The 7,521-nt window shown below is 35.8% G+C and overlaps 1 long non-coding RNA gene across 1 annotated transcript in view; it reads left to right on the forward strand.

Annotated features, from left to right (window-relative positions):
• The window catches only part of LOC122456299, a 183,230-nt gene extending 181,276 nt beyond the window's left edge, over nucleotides 1–1,954 (forward strand). Inside the window, exon 3 of the long non-coding RNA XR_006275143.1 lies at nucleotides 1,918–1,954. This is a non-coding gene — a long non-coding RNA (uncharacterized LOC122456299). The remainder of the gene's footprint in view (nucleotides 1–1,917) is intronic.
• Nucleotides 1,955–7,521: the final 5,567 nt, after the last annotated feature.

Raw genomic sequence — 7,521 nt, forward strand, 5'->3', positions numbered from 1 at the left:
AACAACTTGAAAGCTTGCTAGTACGTCTGTATATAAAAAGCAACTAAAATCTTTTGAATAATTTTTAACGGAATAAATAATCAGTAAATTATACTTTGAGGGTCTTTGACATCCATCAACTTTCTTTAAATGAGAGGTACCGATAATGTGTCTTTGTGAAAAGAATGCCTGAGCATAATCACATGTGGTGATCACATAGGATGTATTTTTGGATTTCTTAATGTAGCATGCCACCCTGGAATGTATCATTAGATGTTGTCAACAGCAAGGAAAACTGCCAATCACATTAACAACTAACTACTTTTAAAAATCAGTCTGGTGACTTTAATTATGATTAAGTATTTATGAGATGAAGTAACATTGAATATACAAATCCTTCTGGTAATAATCTCAAAGAATTTATTTTCCCCATGGGCCTACACCTTATTCTTACAAAGCACTTAAAGTGAGTGTGTAACTTTGAAATCAGTGGACTTTTGTACATAAACAAAATTTGTGCTTGAGAATGGGTGTTAGCTATCTTAAAAAAATATATATCCTTGAACCAACTTGCTGCTCCAGCAACTAGCCATAACCACATAACCTCTAAACTTATTGAATGAACTGTCTAAAACCTAGAGTTACTTCCCTTGAATTCCATCCTGCATTTTCTCCAGTCTGACTTTTGTCCTCCTAGATGAACTGAGACTGTTCATACCAAAGTCTCTAATGATATACTTTTGACAAATGGCCATATTCCAAATATATTAGTGCCTAAAGATGCAGATAGGTACCTGTTGGGATTTTCAAGAGAATGAAAGGAGTTTAGGTGCCTAACTCTCATTGAAATCAAACCTAATTTATTTAGGTGCTTTTGTAAATCTCACTGGTGCACCTATCACAATCTTCATGCATCAATATACCTTTGGAAATCTGGCCCTAAGTCTTATGATCTCTGTTCCATCCTCATTCTCAACCTCTTGTTACTTTCACCATTACTGATCACATCCAAAAACTGACTCTATGTGTGTCTGTCTGTCTCCTTACTGTTGAAGTTCAGGACCTCAGAATTTCCTGTCTTATTTACTTATGTACTGCAACCTTCTTCTCTCTGGCTACCTCACCCACAATTTACCCATTTCCAGGTCATACAAAATGCAGCTGCTGAGATTATCTTGCTTGCCTATTGCTCTTACCCCTGACTTTATTTGAAGTTCTCCATTAACTCCTGGTTTTCCACCACATCAAATTTAACCTTCTTGTTTTCACCTTCAAAAAATGTTCTGTCCTTACTTACCTGCTCTTGTCCTTTTTTTTTTGAGCAATTTGTGCAGGTGAATGGTGGAGTAGTTTATTAGTCACTACTTTCCTGGCCTGGGTTTTGTGGAAACAATGCATGAATTAAAACATTTTATTAGTTAGCTTTTGTAGATTAATGGGCCTAGTTTAAAGGTCAGAGATCTTAAAGATCTTATTATCTAGTTAGTGTGCAGCTCTGCCAGTAGTATGGTAAGATTCTGTTCTCCTCTCTTGGCTTCAACTATTGATATTGGCTAGGATTTTCAAAAATAGGAGCTCAAACGTAGGCTCCTGAATAAGTGGGCTGATTTTCAGAAGTGCTTAATGTCCACTGATTTTAGAAGCAGTTTGTTGTGTGTTTATGTACAATATAAAATCTTGGCCAAGATTGTTTCTAATACCACATCCATAAATTCTGTCTGGTTTCAGAGTAGCAGTCGTGTTAGTCTTATTCGCAAAAAGAAAAGGAGTACTTGTGGCACCTTAGAGACTAACACATTTATTTGAGCATAAGCTTTTGTGAGCTACAGCATCCGATGAAGTGAGCTGTAGCTCACAGAAGCTTATGCTCAAATAAATTTGTTAGTCTCTAAGGTGCCACAAGTACTCCTTTTCTTTTTATAAATTCTGTCTCTATAGGTAATCCTGCTGGTCTGTGCCAAAGAAAGTACAAAGATAAGTAGAAGAAATCACATTCCTAATCATGAGAAAATTTAAAAAGTTCCATGCATTAATTAGACATTTTCTTTCAATCATAATATCTTTTGAACTCCAAACCAGAGGAATTGTTGTAGGTGGTAAACAGCTGGGTAGATCTTGGCTGTCTTTAGTCAGAAACACAGCTGAATGTTACCATGAGTAATTTTTTAATTTACTTCCTAATTAAGACTGATTGAATTGACTGGCTCTACAATAGCGGATTGGTATCCATGGTGTAGGAAAGCAAATGCAAAGCCTGGCTGAGTTTTGATTAGAGTTGGCTGAAAAAAATGATTTTTTTTATTCTGTGAAATGAATCCCTCCCCCCCAATCTCATTCAAAGCTTTGTGGTTGAAAAATTTCTGCTTTCTCGTGGGAAGTTTCAAACTGATTCAACCTGAAATTTGTTTCAAATTGATTTTCTGAAATGAAAATTTTCTGTTTGTTTTGACAGAAAATATCAGGATTGTTCTTTTTTTTTTAAACTAAAAAACTGATACAAAATTACATTTTAATCAAAACACGGTCAAAAGTTTCATTTCATGTTGATTTGAACCAAAAATGTTTTTTTTTAAATACTAGTGGAAAACAATTTTCCCCATCAAATCTGACATTTTCCTGTAGAAAAAAATATTAGTTTTGATTAAATTGTGTTTTTGGCAGGAGAATAATTCATGTGAAAAGTTTTGACAAACTCTAGATTAAAAAAATCGAAATCCACAAAGCACTATTTGTACTCATTTTTTGAATAATTTAGGCCATATAAATTAATCCAGTTATTCCTGTTTTGAGTCCTATAACTTGCATTTGAGTAAAGCATATCTTCCAGAAAAGCATTAATTTTGACTAATCTCCCTCACTGAGGTCCTACAGATCTGACACAGTTCACCATATCTTGAGTCCCACAATCTTGCTGTTCTTTACTCTGTTTCTGATCTTTGTCCCTTTTGCATTCCAAATTTTGTCCAACAAACACATTAATATAAATTTATGCTTTTGATATAACTTGCTTCAAGTGAGGTTTCAGAGTAGCAGCCGTGTTAGTCTGTATTCGCAAAAAGAAAAGGAGTACTTGTGGCACCTTAGAGACTAACAAATTGATTTGAGCATAAGCTTTCGATGAAGTGAGCTGTAGCTCACGAAAGCTTATGCTCAAATAAATTTGGTAGTCTCTAAGGTGCCACAAGTACTCCTTTTCTTTTTTCAAGTGAGGTGTTGACCTTCATGTGATTAGAAACATAACATTGTGTTATTTTGCTCTGCGTGATATTTTCATAAAATGTTGTCGGTTATTAAGAATTAACAGTATTTATAGATGTAAAAAAATGTCCTTTATTTGCTTTGTTTAAAAATGAAACCTCTTGTAAACAAGGATTAATAACCAAATTCTTTGTTTCAGCTGATTAAAACTTCCAATTTCTGTTCCACATTATTTCATTCAGATAATTAGCTCATTCATTTCCTAGCACTTGCTATCTGAAGGAATTTATATAATCTTGTCATTACATCTAGTTTCAGTGGTAGAAGAGAACCAAAACCCCAAGTGAAACCATCTGCTTCTTTTTCTTCGTTATGACTAATGATCAAAGGACTCAGTAACTTACTTCTGGACCTGGTTTTGGTTCAATTAATCAATCTGTGATGCAATGTAGTGAAAGATAGTGTTGATATGATTGGGAAAGATTAAATGAATAGCTGTTTGTGTTAATATCAGCAGAGTGCAATGTCAAGATTTTGCAATAAATATGGCACAAAAACAAATGGCTAAGAGAAACAGAATGCACATTTTAAATGTTATGTTTTAAATGGTGTATTTATATTTTATGTGTCTGCACTTTGAATTGTATAAGCAGCAAGTTATAGTCACGTGTATTTGGTATAAGACTGTCCAATCGTAAATGAGATAAACAAATCTTTTCTTTGTGGTTAATGGTTGAATTATTAATTGGACTTGTTTGTTTCTCCCAGTAATTATTTGAAGAAGAGAATTGAGACTGCATTGTCCTAAGGAACACAGAGAATCTGTTTTTAATTCATTGCTGAATTAACTGCACTCAAAAAGTCAGCATAAAAACCGCTGGCTGTCAGCCAACAACAATTGCCACAAGTCAAAAGAGCTGCAAGAAGCAGGTCAGATTTAAGGAGCAGAGAATGCTAAACCTCAATTATTTAAATAAAAAAAACAATGCAGATGATCAAATAAGCCTCTGACAATATTTGATCTGGAGTACAGGAGAACCATCTGTTCTGCTATAAGCTAAGCCATAGTAATACAGGCAACAATATGCAGTTAACAGTGTAATGCAGTTTACATTTTGGACAGTTGATTCTAATGCAATTCTCTGGCGAAATTTCTAGAAAATACTGCAGAATATCTATATGCAAAAAAAAAAACCCAACAAAAACAAACAAAAAAAGTCCTCACCCAAAATATATATACATTATCCAAACTATAAGTGCAAAAAATATTTGGTTCAATATTTTGCTTATCTTGGTGAATTACAGAAATGTTAATCAGTAGCATTGAGCTAAATTATTTTAGTAATATACCTGTTACCTTATGAACTATGCATTGTGCTGTGGTGAACATTGTATGAGGATTCTAATTCCTGACTGCATCGTGCTTACTTTGCTCAAGGGAGTCATGCTATTGGCTTCAGTTTGGGACACTGATCTTAAGCATACAAATTCTTAATACAAAGAATTTTAACAAGTTTTCTATTTTTAGTAGCATATAACCCAGAGAATATCTTCTAGATTTGTGGGCCATATTTTGCTTACATTGCTGATGCAAACCAGCCATTGAAGTCTTAAAGCGTTGTGTGTCAGTGACGTGAGAAAGGTTAGGCTCTTTATAAAGAGGATGATCTATCAAGCGATAGCTAGTTTACAGCAGTTATTCCAATGAATTAGACATTTTCACAATTGCAAAAATCTTACTAACTATTCTAATTCTGACTTTGCATGAGTAGTTTTTTTTTAATCAAAGTGTTCTTTGTTTTAGAGCTAAGGATAGAAATTGTTTTCCATGCTTTCTGAAAGAAAATAGATACCATATAATTATTAAGGACCTCATTTACTTGAGTATTGATATTATGCCATCTGTAGTTAGCACTATGTGTATCTAAACAACTTCCTGGGTGGTCAGCTTTCCAAAGCTTGCCTTTTTTTTTTTTAATGTTGAACAAGTTTTTAATGATGTGAAGCCATTCATTACTGATTTAGAGCCCAGTACTACCATAAGAGCTGCATTGCACTTATCTGAAGAGTGTGTCATTTTATGCATTATGAATAGTGATGGGAAGAGTTTAATTAAGTGTTTGATGCCTTTATGTAAACTATCAGAATATTCTCAGTCTGCAAAATCAGACTCTGATTGCAGGAATAGCCTTTTTACTGTTTAATGGTGAGCTCAGGCAAGACCTACTTTGAGAAATCTCTGGTTCATGAAGTTGTCTTCTGCACCAAATAATGAGGCTGATCTAGCATGAGAAATTGGACAGGATGCTTTTGTTAGAGTGGCCCAAATGTTTTGAGTGTTGCAGGTTCATAGCCGCTGGGAAGTAATTCAGTTGAGGCCTCCTAAACCTTGTGTGATTGACACGATACAAACATACAAGGACATAACAGTTCTTTGCCTCAGGGAGCTTTCACTCTGTTACAGACACAAACTCTACACACCTCCTTTTTAAAGTTAGTTACACATTTGCATTGATAAAATTCCTGAGCAATAGTGTTACTGATATGTAGGCATGATCACGGTAACAGAGAATACAGATGGCTATTTCCACAGGCAGTTATCACAGTTTCAAGCAAATTAGATGTGCATTTGTGCACCTTCTCTCGTTAAAATCAAGTGCTAAGATTTCAGGCTGGTTTAAAAAAAATCCTTTGGAGTGTTTTGTTTTGTTTTGTTTTGTTTTAATTAAAGGCTTTGAAGACACACCTTTGTTTTAATGAATGATTTTGAGAGAAACAATGTCACATGATTGGCACCAATTTCCTAAGCAATTCAGATCTCTCTCACATTTCCACAAATGGCACAAAACCAATTTCACATGCATTCTTATCCCCTCTAATATTTTCTGGGGTTATAATTTTTTTATGAGTGCTAATTTCACAAAATAGGTTAAGAATATTTTACACTCATATAATGGAAAGACAAACTGAGATTTGGGAAACAAGCATAGTGAATCTCCTGATTTTCCCCTGAATACTCCCGATTTTCAGTGCATAAGGAGTAGATTCCTGAATCTCCTGTTACTTAGTTACAGTTATTTAGACAATCCTAAGAAAGGGCTTTTGCAGTGGAGAGCATGAGGACCATAGAGAGTCTCTGAGTGTGCAGAGAACAGCCATGCTAACGTCCGTACTCCAGGAAAGAGCCGAAGGCAGCAGGGAGAGCGGACTGTGGCAGCTGCATCTGAGACTATGCATTTCAGCAATTATGAATAGAGGCAGCTGTGTGCAACAGGGGTTTCTGAGTAGAAGGTTGCTGGAAAGCAAAGGGGATATTTAACCTCAGAGAGGGGGAGATTGAACATCAGGGTGACAGGGAGCTGGGTGCGAGACATGCAATTACTGCTGAAATTGTGGAGGGAATTATTAAAATGATGTGGCTATATTACTGGCTGAGATTTGACCAGAAAGCCTGGGTTTCACCGCAGTCCTTGTGCAGAGGGGATCAAAAGACCCATGAGATATGTAACATCCATTCCCCCATCCTTTGTGCTGGATCTTGGTTTTATTTCTCATCAACCAACACATATTTCATGTATCTGTTAATTTTTAACATGCCATCAGCTTCTGATTAAACTTCATTGTGCTTAGCAGAAGCCATGACTTCTGCTATAAAGATATGCAGGTGCAATAGAGAACATGGGGCTGAACTCCTTCCCCCACCCCACCCCCCACCCCGATCACCAGTTACCTCCTCAGGGCCTTCAGGTCACTCCATGGCCTTCAGTTCTTTTAAGGAAAATCATAGGGTATTTACAACTCAGAGAGAGAGAGAGAAAGAGCTCATGACAGGCAGCTAGTGTGCGGTGTGTTCTGAACTTTAGTTACACTCTGTTCTCTATGTAAACCAGGTAATACATATTCATGAGATATGCAAATTAAAGTATCAAGTAATTTGCATAGAACATCCACATTTCTGGACCTTCCGCATTAACAAGAATACAAAACAAGGCGGAAGGATTCCCATCAGCTTATTTTTTTTCCTGCAACTTCCATTACTGATGATAATTTTCACCACTCTTCAATAAATTGTAGTAGAAGAACTTGGGCTGATGAAGGTTGGTAGCTGAGCATAATTCCAGACAAACTTGCCATTCTAGTTTCTGGGCTGTAGAGGTCTGCATGCAGGAACAGTGTCATTTCATGCAAAAGATGAGCTTCTGCATGCCAACACGACCATGTGGCCAGCACACAAATTTCTTAAAACTACCAAAATATATGTGCATGTTTTTCACTTTTCTAATGCTTCTCTACATTTTTTGAGTTTTATGTGCAAGGAAAAAGTTAAAGTACAAATGACTACAG

Source organism: Dermochelys coriacea, chromosome 12 (assembly GCF_009764565.3).
Source record: "Dermochelys coriacea isolate rDerCor1 chromosome 12, rDerCor1.pri.v4, whole genome shotgun sequence".
Taxonomy (NCBI): domain Eukaryota; kingdom Metazoa; phylum Chordata; order Testudines; family Dermochelyidae; genus Dermochelys; species Dermochelys coriacea.